The sequence below is a fragment of the Mus musculus genome, chromosome 16, assembly GCF_000001635.26.
Source record: "Mus musculus strain C57BL/6J chromosome 16, GRCm38.p6 C57BL/6J".
Classification (NCBI taxonomy): Eukaryota; Metazoa; Chordata; class Mammalia; order Rodentia; family Muridae; genus Mus; species Mus musculus.
The window spans coordinates 76,454,385-76,474,577 of record NC_000082.6 but is presented as its reverse complement, the minus strand read 5'-3'; the positions used below and the strand labels follow the sequence as shown (position 1 = coordinate 76,474,577).

The 20,193-nt window shown below is 41.0% G+C and overlaps 1 long non-coding RNA gene across 1 annotated transcript; it reads left to right on the top strand.

Annotated features, from left to right (window-relative positions):
• Positions 1-3,314: 3,314 nt before the first annotated feature.
• On the top strand, positions 3,315-19,953 carry Gm30615. The gene is made up of 3 exons (XR_384973.2): positions 3,315-3,463; positions 12,049-12,125; positions 19,895-19,953. It is a non-coding gene; the product is annotated as a predicted gene, 30615 (long non-coding RNA).
• Positions 19,954-20,193: the final 240 nt, after the last annotated feature.

Below are 20,193 nucleotides of genomic sequence, written 5' to 3'. Positions count from 1 at the left end.
CAGAAAGCTTTTCTCTCTGGCACTGCTTGCCCCGAGATGAAAAATGACTGCATCCCCAACTAAGGTGTGGAACAGAAACTCTGGCTTCTGACAAAGATCCAAAATTGATTTTTTTTTTTGGATAAACAATTACTTCTTCTGCTCTTTCCAGAATTTTGCAGTGGGCTCTACTGAAAGAGCCCTGCTGAAGAGTTAGGAAACTTAGGCTCAGGAGTTCTGGGCTGTACCTATCATCTACTTAAATCACTAAGAAAATGATTATTTTATCTTCTTGAAGTTTGGAGTCTTCATCATCAAAGCAACAACAAGTTTTGCCAGATAGTTTCAAAATGAGTGTCTTAAAAATAAGTGCACTAAATACAAAAGTCCCATTAAAATGATCAAATGCCCACATCATTGTTTCTTCCCTCCCTCTGTAGGAGATTTGAGGACAAGTCTCAGCTAATTTCATTATCAAGGGCTGAGATTTAAAACCTAAATATAAATATAACTGGGTTTCTGTATGGATTCTCCAGGTGGTTACTTCCCAAACCTCATTAGATTTATGGCCCCTATACTTTTTTCTTTTAAAATTGAAATGCTAGTAATTTATTGACAAATCTACTTATCCTACCTTTTCCTAGGACTCAGATGCATCCAATGTCTAGTCATGAAAGTCTAGTGGGCATAAAAATCTAGAAAATATATAATACCATGTAGGTCTTTAGAAGAGCAGAGAATTGTGAGAAATTGGAGGCAGACTGTCTGTCAACAATCTAAGGTACTTGATACAAAATGCTTAGGAATCGCATTCCTTTTCTCGTGGATTTTCTAAGATTTCTCAGGGAGGCAGTCATCCATCTTACCTGTGTGGTTTTGGTCTCAGCATCCCCACACACACACTGAACTCCTCGATTCTCAAGTCTTTGTGTAAAGTGATACTACAGCAGTGAGATTCAACTGGTTCATATTGGGTCATGCCTTAACTCACCTCTAAATCTTTATAATAGCCACGGCACTGGAGATGCTATGTAAATAGTTTGTTGTAGAAAATATTCTGTATACATTCAGCAGAGAGTGTGAACCTTTCAGGGTGGGTGCCCACTTTATGGGCACACTCAAGTTCAGCACACACTTCTAAGCTTCTCTAGGTTCATCTCACACGCAGAAGGTTTTTGTTAGCAGATGGAAGAAGAAGCGTAGGAAATGATTTATTTTCACCTCAACTTTCATTATGTTGATAGCACTTTTGAGGGCAAGGGGTAGCAGCCTCCTCTGAGTGCCAGAGAGAGAATGAGGCTGCTGGCTGAGGGTGTGCTGTGTGGGTTATGAAGTTATGGCTAAGAGCAGCCTTCTCTTTTCTCCTGAGGATTCTGCAGATGGCTTGCTTTATGAGAGTATTTATTTGGAAGGGAAGTTGAGGCAGGAGACCTTGCATCGCTTGCAAAAATTCTAATCATGAGAAGAGGAGAAAGGGACAGGTCCCAGAGTCCAGAAGGCCTGATTTACAGCCTGCTGAATAACCAATAATATTGGTTTGCAAACCAAGAGAGTTTCCAAACAATTGCTGTAAATATGTCTCTTTATCATTAGCCTTATGAGCAAGGCAGAAAGAATATAAGGATTCTGTTAACCATCTATTCCTGTCATTTCCAACTGTGCAGCTAAGAAGCCAGGCACAGACACCAGTATCCCTTCTGATGTTCTGACCACTCGCCACTATGGAAACTTCCATGTTCCTCTCTTGGAGAATATCTACCTGCTAGAACTAAAATCAAAGTGAAGACTTCTTCACACACACACACACACACACACACACACACACACACACACACACAGGATCTTGAGAAACTTTTTAAAATTAAGGTTTTAAAAAACTCACATGTCTAATGTATGGCCAAAATAGTGAAGAAGTTTTTATGAGTAGATTACTCATGGTGACTCAAAGCTGAGCATCTCTGGGACTCTCCATGCTTCCTCCACACTGGTGACTCCTCCCTCCAAGCCTTGCCATTCATTCTTGAGGTGCAATGAGACGAGCAGAACCTAAGCACTACACCTCCTCTGAGGCTTCCAGATTGCTGCTGTGGTATGGTGTATAATTTTATTCAAACTGAAGTACTCATTCGTGGGGAGAGAAGGGAAATTCCGTGAGTAAACACAACTTACTGGATTCCCAAGGCCATTAAATCATGGTGATGGGTGAGGGTCCTTTCCAATCTATAGAACTTTCTGAGAGTCTTGTAGAGAGAGCTCCAGGGACTCATTGTCTGTGACTTTTCTCACACACTGAGGTGGTGATTCACTCATCTCTGAGTAACCCATGCACCTCTAGGTAAGTTAAGAAACTCATTGGTTCACCAGGTTAGACATGGGCAGAGTCATTTCTCGGGTCTATCATTGGTTCTTTATATTGGTTGACTAGATATTTGCTTGCATCTCCCCAAGAGAAGATAGACCACAATACAAGTCATCTCAGATTTTAGCATCATAAAAGAATCATTTTTGTTCTAATCAGTTTTGAGTGGCAGAAACCCACAAGATTTTTTTTTTTTAAACTGGAAGTCTCTTAGGAAGTTGTAGATGGGTGTTGACTGCTGTTGGCATCTGAAGGCAGCAGTAGGACTAGATGTCCAAGGTGGTAAATTCAAAGGACTAGAAGTTGAAGAAGACTATTGTCTGAGAGGCTACTGACTGAGTAACCAGACTTTCCAGGTGTTGCAACGTCAGTACATGTCTTTTCAGACATAGTATCACAGGACACTAAAATGTTTGTTCTCCAGCAGGGGAGATGATTCAGTGGTTAACATGTTTCCGGAACAAAGGAAGGAACTGATAATCAGGCCTCTAGACCCAATATAAACGCTTGGTAGGAGACAGAGGATTCCCCAGAGCAAGCTGGTTAGCAAGACAAGCCACATCAGCAAGCTCTTGGTCTGACTGAGAGAATTTGCTTCAGGGAAATGGCAGAGCCATCAAAGGACGTGCCCAACATCAATCTAAGTGAAATCACACCTCACTCACATACTCGAACACATACATGTGAACTCATATATGTGAACATTCATATGCACATCACACACATAGACACACAAAAGAAAAAAAGAGACACAAACTAGGCACTTAACATCTTCAGTGTCCTATGTAAATTCAGAAAGACTGCAGTTCAGAGTGACTTGTGATCCCCTCCCTGGCTGGGGAATCCTTACATTTTTTAAGAACTAGGCTGTGTACTATGCTCCTGGGAAATCATTTGGAAAACTATGATTCATCTGTTACCCCTTGCCTTAATAACATCCTCTGACTTGACCTCTGGTTTCTGTCTCAGTCTTGTGAAACGGTGCTTGGTGATCCTGGATGACCCTAGATGAATCATCTCCAGCAGGAAAGTTCAGGAAGCCTAGCCACAGTTCTTTTGAAGATGGAATGTCACCCCACGTTGCTTTGTAATAACTAAACATAATACTTTGTGTTCAGTGCGATGGTAAGTTCTGTTAGAATTTGAGTTCCATAGATGATGTAAGATCCTGATTAGTATCAACAACAAAATTATGAAGGCTGAAAAGATAATAATGCCCTAGAACTTGCAAGGAAGGTCTCAGACAATAGCATGCCAAGTGAAATAAGCCAGACACAGAAAAGATTCCACGATTGCATATAAGTACTGGAATTTGTAAAATGATATATGTTTGAACATATGTATGTGCTTCTACACACATATATAATATTATATATAACATCTATATCTCTCATATATATTAGAGAAAGTGAAAGAGAGAAGAATGTGGGGAAGGGAAATGGCACAGCCAAAGGGTATAAAATAGCAATATTTAAGATGAACAAACCTGTAGATCCAAGGTATAACTTGAGGAATACCTTGAGAAGAAATTTGTATTGTATACATACAAAAATAACATAAAACAAATAAATTCATTATTAGAACATAATGCAGGGCTATTGTGGCTATAAGGGAACTAAGGGCATTGTATCCATTACCCTATGACTATACTTAGGATTTTCAGTCATCAACCATTTCTTTGTAGCTTCGTATTTCCAGAATTGTGAATATACTTTTCATGTATCAGGCATTCAATCTTACATTAAATATAAATTTTTCATTTTCTAAAAAATGATGAGTTGAGTGACAAACCACACTTTAAAAAATATGAGAACTTAAATTATTTTGCAGCACACTAAGAGTCATCACCGTAGTCTAGAAGCTCATGAATCAGGACTGGAGCACTAAGGGTGCTGGGCCAATGGTGGAAGAAAAGAAACCCTGCCAGACTCCACAAGGCTACATTCTGATAGCCACAGATGGCCAGAATGACTTTGTGTCAAGTGCAAGCATGACATAACCAAAGGTCAATCATACCAAGATATAAAAGGATAAGAGTTAGATATGGGTCTCCATCTAGAAAGTCCGGGGAGGACCCAACACAGCCAGAAAACAGATCCTTCTAATTGTGCTGATGTTCTTAGAATACTGAACTGGAGTACAATAAATATCCTTTGTCACGGTCATGATTGACCTCAGTTCCTGGAACTGAATCTGTACATAGATGAAACATGACTCCAGACATGAGGAAGGGACCCATATTGATTGTGAATGAGCTTTTTGCTTCATTTAGCATCTTTAGCACATCTCCATAAGAGAATTGCTTTAATATTCTCTGGGTGGGAGGATGGACTCCCGATAAAGCAGGGAACTCTGATTTTTTTTTTATTAGTGTATCCTGTGTATTCCCACAATCCCCTGAAGACAGTGCCTTCTCTCTTCTTTGTTTCTTTTCATTTGACTCTAGTTAGTAGTTCACATAGCGTGCAATTCATTTATTGGATAGACACGCCTTAGTGCCAGTGGTATATCTATAGACCATAGCTATTACCAAAGTAACTTCCACTCCCCATGAGGAAACCCACTCATTACAGATCTACCAGCATCACTCCCTATTTCAAGGACCTTCCTTCAGTTGCTGGTACCATTTGTATGCATCTTATCTTCATGTTTGCCTATTCTAGGCTTTCCCTATAGATCTATGGAGCAGCCTATCATGGCACACAGCATACTGAAACTTTTCTCCTCCTCTGACAATCGATAATGGCTTTAATTGTGTGGATCTAGATTCTTTCACGTGGTGAATACCTCCCCAAACAGACCATTGAGAGATCCTTTTTGTCAGAGCATCCAGACACTTGCCAAAGGTTCAGATTATCAGGCCAAGCAACTGATATATTTCATTTTGTCCCAGCAGCAACCCAATGTACTATAAGATCTGATTTGATAGAATTGTGTTCAATGGCTCTCTTCAGACTCCCCATCCGTGAGTCTTTTGATTATGGCTTTGACTTTATGAGCTTGGAAATAGATTTAGGAGCAAGCCAACAGTTCAGCTCATTTCAGGGTGACCTGGAAGCACTCTCAAGGTGGTGATTTAAGGTGTTACTTGTAGAAGTCACTAAAACACGCTGGAATTCGAGCCCCATTCCTGTGAGAAGAGGATTACTTACCACCTAGAGTGCTAACAGTAATAGTAACTGTTTATTGCTTACCCGTGGGCATCTAGAGCAGATCTCCATGCTCATCGTCCATTAGCTCTGTGGGTCCTTCACACACCACGAAGAAGCAGCAGCATGCCAAATGCTATGGAGCCCATTCTGTGGATATAATCATGTTCTCCCTTTGGTCTGTGCGGTGAGACTTGTGGAAATGGCCAAGGCCTTTGGTTTCTTTATTTTTTTCATACAGCTACCTGTATCTGCTTCTTCAGAGTGGAAAGAATCCTTCCGTTAGTTGTCAATGCCTCGTCTACCTGACTGAATGCTTTGCACAAGGCTCAGAGACATTTAGCCGAGAATTCAGTTTTGATTAACAAATTCTGTTATATGGTTGAAGAAAATATTAACTAATTTGTTAAGAATTATAAGCGGACTAGTGGGAGGGGGAAGGGTAGAATTGTGAATAATCAAAAAAAATTTGCATGAAAATTCTAGTTCATTAAGTAATCAGCATGGGGGTGTCTGATTGGCTGATTAGATGCAGAAACAGATCATTTGTCGCCTTTTAGGTACATTTCCATCAAAGTAGTTCCACCTGGCAAATTTAAATTAATGTATTATTTTAAATCTATGTATATTTATTTCACATTGAATTATCCTTCAGAACAAAGGAGTCATTTTTCACCCAGAACATCCAGAGATTTCAGGCTGGTGACTAAAGAGTGTCTGTCTTCCAGGAGTTGGATCAACACTAGTCACGGGCTCCTTTCCTATAGCTTTGCTGGAGAATGTCAATCCCTCTCTGTCTCTTTCTCTCTCTCTCTCTCTCTCTCTCTCTCTCTCTCTCTCTCTCTCTCTCTCTCACACACACACACACACACACACACACACACACACACACCATCAGCCCAAATCCCACACACTAAGATTTCCAGGGCAGAACATTCTCTTGTATAAAGAACATTGTATCCTTTGAATTTAGTTAATGTGGCAGTCAGTCATCATTCAACCGAATAGGCTGTGTTTTAGCTGAATGTCAAGGTTGTTAAGGGGTGACTATATTGTTAGAGGCTGTTTAGAAGGAAGGGCCTAGATAACAGGGTGTAGCAGTTAGGAAGCCAGTTTCCAAAAGAGGCTGGGAAAATAGGTTTGCTTCTTCTCTGGCAGGCTTCCTTCAAAAGTCTACTGAATCAGAACACAGCAAGGCTTCTGAGAGAATTGGACCCTACCCATCCCTGGGAGACCTCACTCTTTATCAGAAGATGTATTGAGCATCTCTTCAGGGGCATCTTCAAACCCTTCCCATCAAGATTCTGTTTGGAACACTGAGAAAAATCACAATTCATAATATCATGAAGCCTCTGGCAACACCTCTCAGGGCCTGAGCCAACCCTGGTGCAGAAACTGCATTGCATCTCTGCTCCAGTTGGAAACCGACAAGCAGTAATCTTACCAGACCTCTTGCCCATGTTTATTCTCGGGTTCTATTCAACATTCAAGTCCTTTGACCATCTACCCTCTCCCCTACTCTCAGGCCCAAACTTTGCTCTGCCTCTCCATCCCTCTGTCTCTCCAGAACAGCTTCTGCAATTCCCATTCTATGGTGAGTCTACTTTGCTGTATACTGAAGAGGGTGTCTCTACTCTGGTCTCAACAGAAGGCTGGTTTCTCATGCAACACTTTAAGCTAAAAATAAATAAATCTCCTTATCTCTCGTTAGATCGGTTACACTAAATCATCATTTCTCTACATGTCAAGTCTGATGCCAACCAGCTCGATGCTTGGTGAGGACCCTTCCTTAATCTCCACTTTGGGCTCCTTCATTCATTCTCTTTCAATCTGTCAACTTCTGTGAAGCATCATGGCAAATAGCTCAATACATTCCCATCACATCTTCTCTTTTTATCTACTATCAAGGCAGACCTGTTGCTCTATAAAATGCTTGATATGAGGCATCTACCTAGGGAGCCGTTGACATGAGCTCTTATCCACCCTGCATCTCTACACCCAAGCACCAATTGAAAATCACAGCAATATAGGAAAGGGTGCCATGATGTGGTAGTAGTATCTTATCCCCACTGGGTTCTCCATGATTTCCACACTACTACTACTACAGTGGGATATTACATCAAGGGATGAGCAGCTATGCATAATATGCCTTGAGCTTCTCCAATTCTCTCCAGGCCTGACCTCTGTGCCTATTCTTGCCATAATTCTCCCAACCGAAAATGAAGTGGTTGCAGAAGCCACACCATTCTCAAAAACTGAGCCTTACTCCTTCTGGCCAGCTTTAAAAAAAGAAAGAAAGAAGGAAAGAAAGAAAGAAAGAAAGAAAGAAAGAAAGAAAGAAAGAAAGAAAGAAAGAAAGAAAGAAAGGAAGGAAGGAAGGAAGGAAGGAAGGAAGAAAGAAAGAAAGAAAGAAAGAAAGAAAGAAAGAAAGAAGAAGAAAAGAGAGAAACTCTCTTTCCCGATAGAATTAGTGTGTGTTAGAATCACACACAAAGAAAATATAGTGTTGAACAGAGATCAACTATAGAAGTTGTCAGATCCCTGAAAACCGAGTTATCTATTTCTCCAAATGTATTTTCCAGTTTTAATTACTACTATATGTGCACAATATGTGTGAGGGAGAATATGTGGAGACCAGAAATAAACTTTGTAAAGTCAGTTCTATCTTTTACATGTATACAAGTTCCAGAAATGAACCTCAGGCAGCCAGGCTGCACAGCAAATCCTTTACCTGTTAAGCCATCTCACTGCCTTTCCTGCAGGGTTTTGATGTCTGGTTGACACGCACTGCAAGTATATACAGTGTGTTTTCATACATCACGCAAACACATTCAAGATTCTTATAGAGCCTTTCTAGCATGCCATTTCCACCAAAGGCTGGAAACTAGGAGTATAGGCACCTTGTTTTGTCCTTTGTCACTCTTTTGATGACTTTTCCTACGACTGGAAGAGATGGAGAGCTTCAAAGCTGTTTTAATCATGAGCTGTTTACGTAACACTGCGAGGTCAAGTAGGAAACCGACTTTTACTATCTTTGGTCACCTAAGAAATAGAAACAAATACCAGGCAGTGATCTCTTCAGGTTGGCTCTTCCGTTGCTCTGATGTCTACATTCCATGTGTTTGTGATGAAGCAGTTCTATATAGTTGGGTGTGCAGATATGACTTCTTTCCATTGGTATTTCGGTTTCTAGAAGTAACTGCTGCTTTTTTTTTTTCTGCTTTCTGGTTTTTACTGTTTTTTTTTCCTATCTAGAATTGTTTTAGGATATTCTTGGACTTGCAATGGGATTGCCAAATATCTTTTTTTAAAGGCCCTACAATTACTACTTACTTGTAAGATGCCCTTAGAAAGTATACATAATATTTAACTTTACTCTGTAGGGCAGGTATTCCAAACTCCATGAGCTTCAAAATAGTGCTGTGTCTACCTGTAATTACTGAAACATTGGGTTAGACTTTCCTGCAGTTTGGATATAAGGGCAGATTAACTAGCAAGGTAAAAACATTGTATAATTACTACCATATCACACTGGGACAGGGACCCTGGAAGAAAGTTTCTTTAGAAAGGTATCCTGGGACTGAGAGAGAGACTCTATGCATAGTTCAGATCTCCAGAACTCTTGCAAAGGTCAAGCAACCATAACCAGCTGCCTGTAATCTCAGAATTCATGAGACAGGGACAGAGCATTCCAACAGCAAGCTGGCTAGTTGGACTAGCAGAAATTGATGAGTTCTAGGCTCAGCCATGGTGCCTCAATAAGGTGGAGAGCAATTGAAGGAGGTGCCTGACAGTAAGTTCAGGCTTCCACATGTTCATATGTGAACATGCACCTTCAAATACATATAAATCCATACCTGTGCAGACATGCATATATACAAGTACACACATTAATCACATATACATACAAAGATGGAGTTTCTTTTAAAAAGAAAGTTATCCACAAAGCTACATTTAGTACCATTATCAACAACAAAAATTAGTCACCTGTGCAGAGATGAACTCATGCTGCCTTTCTTAGCTGGCCTCTCTGCTTACCTCCTACTGTAGCTATGACTAGTCTTTCTTGATTGTCATACACAAACTACTCCTGACAACGTGACTGGAGAGGGTGTCTTACAACAAAATAGGTCCTCTCAGGAGTTTCCAAGGGGAAAAAGGGTGACACTTTTAAGTCCAAAGGGAGTCACCAAGTCTTCACAACGCTGACCGCTGACCGGAAATGCTGTTGAGGAGTCATAGGTGAGATGAGAGAGCAGATGTGTGAAGCTTTGACTTCACTGTCATGGAGATGAGAGACAGGAAGGAGCTGCAGAGAGTTAGGGGAAGGCAGGAGCCTGGAAACCCGGGAAGGCTGAAAACCCCAGGCAGAATGGTATCCTGTTCTCAACAGTCAAACCTCCAGATCCAGGCCATTCTAGACAGAATTGTCAATATTAGAGAAGGAACGTGGTTCTGAAAGATTTATAAAGAAGACAAAGGGCCTGTGGGGAATTCTGGAAGCGAACCCTAGAGAGGGAGGTTACTGCTTTGAATGTGTTGGGAAAGACAAGAGGAAAGGAGAAGAAAGGGGAAAGGGGAGAGAAGAGAGAAGAGATATAGAGAGGACAGAGAAAGGGAAAGGGGAGAGAAGAGAGAAGAGAGATAGAGAGGACAAAGATGGAGAGGGCAGGGGGAGACGAAGAGAGAGAGAGAGAGAGAGAGAGAGAGATTCTGAGACGGTGAAGTGGGAAGTGATGTCTTGAAGTCAAGTAGAAGCTGCCAATAGACAGCAGAGTGTTGAAAATGCAAAGAAAATGAGATGCTGAGACACAGGAGACACTCTGCTGCGCAGAGTTCAAGGGGTTACTTGTGGAAGGCAGGACTGTTGCACTACAAATTGCTAACAAAAAGAAAGTGAAAAGAAATGCAAAGGTAATCACAATGCATGAAAGGGAATAAGAAAATAAAGAAGTAGCAAAGATACGTGAGGATGTAAGAAGAAATATTTTGAAGGGTTCATTGGGAGAGAGTTAAAGGGAAATACATTAGGATTATTTAGAAATTCTTATGAATTTCCTATTTAAAGAATAATTATTTAGTTTTATTTTATTTGTTTATTTATTTATTTTGTGTGTGTGTGTGTGTATGTGTGTGTGTGTGTGTGTGTGTGTGTGTGTGTGCGCGCACGCGCGTGCGCGCACCTGTGGTGTGAGTTCACCTTTCAACACGCATGTGTAGATGGTGCCTATGGAATCCAGAGCAGGACACAGGATCCCCTGCAGCTGGAGTCACAGGGGTGCTAACCTGCCTGACATAGGTGCTTGGAACTGAATTCTAATCCTGTGCCAAGAGGTACCATTAGTAAAGGTAACTAACTCAATTAGAATATTTAAAAATCCAAGTGTATTATGCATCTCATCAAAAAGGTAAAAATTAATTAACTGCAGAGCCATTTCTCCAGCCCCTTACCCATCACTTTTCATAGTTTAAAATCAGAAAGGTTGACACTTGCCAAGAGTAAGTAAGTAGGTCAAGGGGAATGAGACTTAGAAAAAAAATTTTAAGTTATGGAAAATTTATGGTGAATAATTTATACAGAAAATCAATAGAAGACATCAACTAGAAGAGGAAACATTTTTTCTGGGGGAATTTCATACTAACCCCTTTTGTATAGGTCCCAGGGAGTCACCCAAATGCCATAGGCAGTCAAACCCAACTTGATCCTTCCTACAGAGACCCAGATACATTTTCTAGCTTTTTCTTTTTTCCTACATAGCTTCAAATTTCCCCCTTGCTTCGAATTGTTACCTGCTGTTTTAAGATTCAGATTTGCTTTGGTTTACACGGGCATTCTCACAGCACTTTCATGTCACTAAGAGTCAAGGTCATAGAAGAAGGAAGACGTGATGGGTGTATATGATAGTGTGGAAACGTGCATATATTGCTGGTGGACGGGTGGGACTCGAACATGAAAGGAAGGAAGAAAAAGGATTGGGTCCAGAGCTATCTCTCTCAATTGGGAGCAACTTTGCTCCTTGTCCCAGGGGTATTTGGCAACGCGTAATGATACATTTTAGAGTTTCAGCTCAACTACTGCTGTACATTTCCAGTGGGCAGAGACTAAATGCCCTGAAGTACAGAAGGCAATTCTCCTCACAAAGAAAGTTCTGGCTCAAAATCTGGCATGTGCCAGCACTGAGAAACCACAATGGAGGGACCCTGGTGAAAAGGAAGATTTCAGCAGACATTAGATCTGTTTAATCTTAGGCCAAACGACTGGCAGTGACAGTTGAACACGTTGATTTTAATTCTAATGTAACACAAAACATTCTCATTTTTCCGGGAGACATGATTAAGTAATATTTCAGTGTTTAGTGGCCTAATTCAAAGAAATGGTATATTCTGAGGTGGTAAAAGCCAATTTCAGGACTCTGCTTATGCTGTGATAGCAGATTGTAATTAGTAAGTCTACTGTCTTAGCCGACAACAGATATCAGCATTATTATATAGGAGTGATCCACACAACGTGGCTATATTCTTATCCGTCCTGAGTTACTTTCTCTCTGTTCCTCTTGCAAGGCAAGATCTAGATTCAGAGAGTGTTCCTTTTGTCTGCCCCGTCTTCTATGGCCCAGTCACAACCATCATCAGCCAAGGTAACTAACTAAATGAATGTTTACAATCCAAGTATATTATATAGCTAATCAAAAAGCTAAAAATTATGTTTGCTGTCGTCTGTGGGATTCCTTTCCAGTAAAAAGGGCTGTCAGATAAAAAGGAAAGGGAGAAAAGTGGGGGGGATAGAACGGAGAGAGATGTGTTTCCATACTGGGTGCGTCACAAGAGGCAAGGAATTAAGAACTGAGTAGCTGGAAGGCCATGGTGATTTAATAGCATTTCTAGCAAGGGATTTATAGAAGTTAGGAGTGCTTCGAGGAGGTGAAGCAGCATGCTTGATGCCTTTGGAAACAGGAGTCTGTTCTTGGCTTTTCATCTACTGTGCTATGCTGTATGTAAATTGGGTTTCATGGTATATTAGAAGTGTGGAGATGATTTCCTATGCCGGAGTGTGTTATGGATCATTTGTGTGCCAGCTCTGCAGTTTAAACAGCAGCACTGACTTGAAGTTCCACCCATCCCTGCCCAATTACATAGAACTGCAAGGTTCATTCTGCCCGAGGAAAGCCATCCATGGCCTTCTTCTACCTGTTCCTATTGCAAGGGAACAGTGGGTCTCTCTGTGTATCTTATAAAGGCAATAGGATCAAGGCTGGAACATGGGTTCTTCCCGTTCTCTGATGTCAATGGAGTCTTGCTCTGCTGTGTCAACTTTGCCTGGGAAACAAAACAGAAATGAAAAAGAAAGTCTAGCAACTGGACCCCACCCACTTTTCTGGCGCAACCTCCTAACACAGAGTTATTCCTAAAGAGCAGGTGCATCCAGAGGGCTCCTGATTGATTATCCATAGATTCAGATCATCAGTAGGCTTTGATTGACGGATGTCTATACCAAATAAGAAGGGTAATGCTAGTCATCACAAGTACATATTTTAAGATGCATTCTTTACTTTTTTCCTTTGTTAAGAAATAACTGGTTTCAGTTAGAGAAAATGCTGCCCAGTGTCACTTTGTAAATAGAAAGCACAGCCCCTTTGGCTGTCACTAGCTAAAGGCATATGAAAAGGTTAGATCCGATACTTCAACTTAAAGAGATAGTTCCAAAGAAGAATCCTACACCCCAAATGCCCAACTTATTTAAAGTGTGTGTGTGTGTGTGTGTGTGTGTGTGTGTGTGTGTGTGTGTGTGTAAGAGCAGGGGTACAGACCCTTTAATGGTACCTCACTCACTCAGAAAACAAGTGATGCTCCACTGTAATACTGAAGTTTGGCAACCCCAATCTGATAAGCCAGTGAAAGTCTTTGTGGTAAAGCTGTTCATTCTTCTTATTCCTTGACCAAACATCTATACCTATCATTGCCCATTAATAAAATGGCTGTGCATGGAGGCTTCAGCTTCTAGTCAGACAGTGTGCTCTTGCACTCACTGTGATCGTAAATGCTGACAGGAAGGGAGGACGTATCTATTTTTGTGTCAAATATGAACTAAAATTTAAAAAGAGGGGACAGGTGGCAGGAACTGAATACTGAACACAGCACTGAAGACATTTCTCCATACGGTTGATAGATCTGGTGCCTTTCTGTAGGCAGTGAACATTATGAGGTCTTGGCTTCCAGATGCAAAGCAGGGATGGAGTTGTTCCTCTAATAAAGAATGAAAAATTGCTTTAATTAATTTAATTATTCTTTCTATATATCAAGTGTTATACTACCAGTTCTATAAACAAAAGAAAACATGGATTTGACCACTTACATTAATTCAATTGACAAAGACTTTGGGCAGAATAGAAAGTCATTTTTCTCAGTCACCATTGGTGTTTGTAGAGTAGATCATCTTGACAGGGAAAGATGGGAAGAATCAAGCACAGCTCTTTCCGACCTTGTTTATCAGTACTAAGGCTGATGACATGAGCAAAGTTAGTCTATTTATACATTCTTTTGGCTTGCACAATAGAAACTTTCCTTATCTCTACTTCACAACCACTGCCTCCAACTATAGAATCCATTCTCTTGACCAGTTATCACAAGGGAGCTAGATCTTTCTCAAATTCCAATAGCAATAGTTCCTTCTCCTCTACACATCACTCAGTTCTACTTGCTTTAAGATGGATATAGCTATTCATCATCCATTAGATGGATGATATGTTGATTAGAAAGGGCTGATGAGTCCTTGGTTACCTGAACATAATTGAAATGTAATCTCCTTGGTGCAGGTACTACTATGAATTCTGTGATGTGAATACAGTCAGCACATGAACATAAAAGGGAAGACACCATAAAGGAGAAATCCAGTGGTCTTACTCTCCAATGACATCCAGATATTTTACCTGCCTTTGGAAGTCAACCCATTTGTAGTAAATTTCTCTATATTCAAGGTTTTCCTACTTTTGTGCTAACACTACCAAGAAAAAAGGTACCAGTACCAAAGGATCATGGTAGATTTGGGGAATAATGTGGTGAAGAACATAAATCACTTGTTGGAAGTGGAAATTTCTGGTTGTGTCCTGTGATGTAGACTCACATAAAATTTTGCTGAAGTAGAGTCACGTGAAGGTTTGCTGAGGCAGATCTATGAGAGGACTTGTGATCTTTGGAGAGAGTATAAGTCAAACTCAAGGGATACTGACAGAGCAATTGCACAGGTTGCTGTGCAATCTTTGTTTGGTCTCGAATCTTCACTGATCTTCACTTTGTTGAGAGAGTCAGAGCACAGAACTCCTGGCATTCCAGCTGGTTCTGGTCCCTCCCACTGACTCATGATGATTTGGCAGAGGCCTGGATGTTTCTGCTGGATCATGCCACTGCTGCTGATTCATGTTTGGGAACCTGACACTACTGAACTGGAGTGCTGATATCCTGACATTAGAGATTGAAACTGCCCCCAAGAACTACTTCTAAACAGGTCTACATCTCCTTGTCCTATTTACCATCTTTTCTCCCCTACCTTTGGATAGTGGGCTAGAAAGGGGAAAGGGATCAAAGCATTTGAAAACCCTTATTAAAGCAGATTTATTAAAATAAGTTTTGAAAAATCTAAGCCTATTCTTGTTTCATAGAAAGATAGGGTTGTCTACTTCCACGCAGACACAAGCTTGGCCTTGACCAAACGACACAGGCATTGACCCAGTCTGTTCAGCTTGCTAAGTCTTAACTTTGCCTGTAGAGCTTGGCATACAAAAGCTCCAGTATTACCAGGCACTATTTTACAGTCTCTACCCACAATGCACATTGAAGCATTCATATTCACAGCTAAAGGAACACCCAGAATAGTCATGGACTCGTGTTGGACCATTCACATCCCCATGCTCTTGTCAGGGCACCCTATCTCTCTCAGAGAACAGACTAGAACATCCCTGAGCTCCCTGGCTTCCATATCTCATTTCTTACAAGCAGCAATCGAATTTGCTGTCTTCTGAACACCCTGCATTCCTGGACTATCTTACTGTGTCTGATGAATTTATCTCTGTCTTTTCTGCAGATTTGATTCATTTGTGTTTCCCCCTAAAGGTATTTAATTACGTTATCTCCTTATTTAGAGCTCCTTTGGATTGAGGCTGGCAGGGAGATGAGGATAGTGATACTTAGTGACATTAACTGGAGCCTAATTTTTATTCTATTAATGAATCCCTGGGTAACCTCTGGAAAGTCAGTGAGCCTCTTTCAAGCCAAAATTTTCTTCACCTTGAAAAACTGGGAAAAGAACAATGTACCCCAGAAGGTGACTGTGGGGAATAATTAGCAAAATGAAATTAATAAAGGAAAAGTAACATGTAAATCAGAGCGTTTGGAAGAATCACAGGCACAGCCTTTTTCCTACACAGATTAATTGCAGCTGTGTTCCTTTAGCAGCCCAGTGGTTTTTAGAGTGTGGGAGGAGGAAACCTTTGAATTTGTTAATGAATGCAGAGAGAGCCCTAGGAAAGTGATGTTAACAACTCCAAAATCAGCGGTTTCCATTGCTTGTTTGTTTGTTTGTTTTCCCCTCCTAGTTATATGTTGACAATAGGTCAGGTTGGTTTGAATTTTTGGTTCTTCAGTAATGCCCCAAGCACATTTTATAAACGACCTAGTGATCTCACCTATAACAGTATCTCTCATGTATGCATGGGAATCTAGTTATACATATGTGAGAAAAGTTATCTATTTAGTAAAGGGTACTCATCCATCTATATAAATGCATGGCTTTATGCATTATTCCCAAAGCACTAAAATACATCAATATAGGGGAAATTGAAGAACAGGAAAAGACTGCTGTCAACAAATACATCCCCTACATGCTAGTTCTGTCGTGTGTTCACTCCGTTCTTTAAAAATCACTTACGTTGAGAATAGGGCTGGACTTGTAAGACCATTGTGGGTGTAGTATAGGTGGATTCCATGGGTCCAGTTTATCTTAACATCTTACACTGATGTGCTCCATTCTGTCGCAATTAACATAACGGCTGTGGCTCATTATTACCAAAGCCATTGCTTAGTGCCTGTTAGGCTTCACCTCATGTGCCTTTACTGTTTTGTGTTTTGTGTTACACTTCTTGTCTTCATCCAGCTTTGATAGGGGGTCAGCTATTACTTCTTTTTTTGATGACATGCTCAGTTTTAAAGAGCACTGGTCAGTTTTTTTGCAGAAAGCCTTTTAACTGATGTTATGGTTTGTCTCAAGATTTGCCCCATGCTCTGTATTTATGAGAGACTGATTGCAGACATAGAGTGTCATGCTTATCATAACAAGAGTGCATATTCTCAGTATGACCTATGCCTGTGCCTGTGAATACTGCAAACTGAAAAGGAAGGTCGCCCCTAGCGGGTAGCTGTGATGGCTGCCCCATGGGACTCTGGCCCATTGTTGCCTGATTCTGACTTTTCCCAAAACAAATTTCAAAGCCTAATAACTAATTCGAATGTAGGCCAAGATACTTTCATATGTGAGTCAAATAAAAAGATATGTCAGCGACTGGTAAGATGATTCATTAGATAAAGGCACTTGGCTGAAAAACCCATGACCAGACTTAGAGCCACAAAAACTCACAGTAGATGGTAGGAAGTGATGTTCAACATTATACTATGACCTCAGCATACACACAATAACATGTACACCTACATGTTAGCAGTAGTACACCTCTACTCACACATATTGTGCTCTTTCTCAAACACATTCTCTCTCTCTTTCTCTCTCTCTCTCTCTCTCTCTCTCACACACACACACTCACAATGTTAGTTGGTCAGTAATAACCTAAAGTCGCTTATTTGTAAACTCTTATACATATATGGAAAATATTAACATTTTTAGGGTAAGAAGTGCATTTACGGATTTTTCTGCATTTGCTCTGCATATTACAAATCATTGCTAGTAGTAACCTGAGGAATAGATAACATTGGAGAGTAGGGATCTGATTAGCCATGATTTTGTCACAGCAAGAGATACTAGAGATACCAGCTCCAGTGGGAGATGAAGAGTCATCTTTATACATAGGCTCCGATTTTAGGCTATGACAGAAATATTTCAGCAGTCTCTATGGGAAAGAGAATTGAAGAGACAATATGGATGTGGAGTCAAACTTCAGACGGCTGATGATGTTTTGGGTTTACAGCATGTGAGTGAAGAAGTTATTAGAGATAACATGAGCATTTCTATCATGGGAGGAGAGGCATACAGTAGTATGTCTGAGGGAAGGGATATAAGGAAAAAGCAGATTTCCAGGAGCAGACACAGGGGTCTCTCAGTTATAAAACTGGACACCATGAAGAAAAGATCAACATCTGGAAAAGAAAGAAGGAGAGGGGGGAAGAAAGAAAGAAAGAAAGAAAGAAAGAAAGAAAGAAAGAAAGAAGAAAGGAAGGAAGGAAGGAAGAAGAAAGAAAGAAAGAAAGAAAGAAAGAAAGAAAGAAAGAAGAAAGAAGGAAGGAAGGAAGGAAGGAAGGAAGAAAGAAAGAAAGAAAGAAAGAAAGAAAGAAAGAAAGAAAGAAAGAAAGAAAGAAAGGAGGGAGAGAGAAAGGGGGAAAGAGAGGGAGGGAGGAAGGGAGGGAGGGAGGGAGGGAGGGAGGGAGGGAGGGAGGGAGGGAGTTGCAGTCAAATGTCTAGATTAGGGCTCCCCCTTTTCCAAAGTACAGGTAAGGGCTACCATCACACTCCAGCACGTATTTCAGACATGAGAAAATGCACGCTCTTGTGTACACAATTCAGAGAAAAAGGTCAGTGCACTGTAATGCTAAGCATACATCTTGTTCAATTTGCTCAGGCCTTCCTCTCCATCACCCCGGGGATAAAGGACTTGTAGTTCGAACCCCTTGAAGCTCTCCACTGCTTCTCACAATGCTTATCAGCTGTGGACAGTCTCTGGCTTCGGTTTCCTGCCACCATGGCTCGGGTATGAAGTGTCAGTCCTCTCCTGGAGACTCTCTTCCTTCTCTCCATTAAGACTAAAGAAAAAAATCCTGTTGCTTGCCTTTCTAAGCATATGTTTCTTTCCTCTCCTGGCCATAGTATCCCAACCTCTGTGTGGATTTCAGATGGATACTAAGTTCATGCCCTTGTTTTCTTTACAGGCTGTGTGCCTTCAGACAAGTGTCTTAACCACCCTGAGTGTGAGTGTGGTTATCTGTAAAATAGAGATAGCAGTGACTCCTCCCAATAGGGTTGTGGGGATTAAAGGCTTTCACGTAGATCTCTGACACTCAGTCAGTCATTTACTCTTGCTCTTTCCTACCCATTTTCACATTACATGTGACTCTGCTATCACTACCTATACGCATTTCTTCTTGTCTTTCTACCATAGCCCAAGCATTATGGGATCAAAGACTGAGCTGTGGGTGAATTTGTACACGTGCCTTCTTGATGGCGTACTGACATATATATTTACACATGTGTGACCATCATAAATTAAAGACTCACTAAGTAACTGAAACATGTGTTTTTCGTTTATAAATACACACATATATACCTGCCATAGGAATGAAACCAATAGATGGTTTTCAAACCATACCCTAATAAAAACAAAAATATGAACCAAAAGAAATCTTCTCCTAGATGGAAAGCAAATAGAATTTTAGATTCTAGGCCTGTGGGGGACTGATGGACCAACTTATGGGTCCGACTCCTTTTTGAGGTAAAATATTAATCCAGGCTATCACTGAAAAGAGCAGCGCCCTATCCGACCCACTGGGCAGCTGAGCTAAAATCCTGCCCTCCCAGCACCTGTGGCCGGGAGATGGAGCATGAATCACAAGGGCCTGGCGAGAGGCCAGTGTGGAGTCACGCCGCCGCTGCTTCTCTGAACTCTTACCTGACATGCTCTCCCCAGTCACATTTCCCGAGTCGCCTGCCTCCCGTGTTTTATTTTAACTCAGCCCACTGCCATAAAATGGGACCGAGAAGAAGAACTGCATCAATTTAAAAAAGATTGGTGTCAAGACATCAAAGGCAGCAATGAGTTAAGGAGGAACGAGGGAGAGGATGGATAAAGAAGTCGTTAGGGTGGTCTCCCCGTAAAAAACCCCGCTCCCTGGCTGGTGGCTCAGCTCTCTGTCTCCTCACCTGCAAAATGGGACTAGTGATTAATGTTTCACCAACTCTCTGAAACTCTTCCAAGGATCAGGGCAAAGCATGGAAAGTATTGGTCAGGGTTTTCTCCCTCTCATTCTTCTGAGAATGGCCATAAACAAGGAGATGGAAGACAACTCTAAAATGAATATTCAGCTACGGTCATATATGGAAAAGTTAGCTTAGTTTCATTAACTGGTCAGATTTTAAATGTGTTTACTTTTGCAGTTTTCAGATACTACATTTCGATATTCTTTTCTTTCTTCCAAGGCTTCCCATCTCTTCCCTCATCTCTCTCATCATGTCCACCCAGCTTCACATTCTACTAAGCCCTGGCCTGGAGAGTGGTTGATATACCCAGGATCATTGCACTGAAAGAAACTCGGCTTCTCTCTCCAGGCAGTTAACAGTTGCAAGTAGCTTCTTGGTTGGGGGTGAGGGAACTTCCTGCCCACTTTCCATTTTCCACATTGGGATTTTTGTCTGGTTTGCATTTGTGCATGTTTTATCAGTCTCTGTTGTAAGTTTATATCTTAGTTCAATTTTAAAGAACTAATCTAGCATTTATG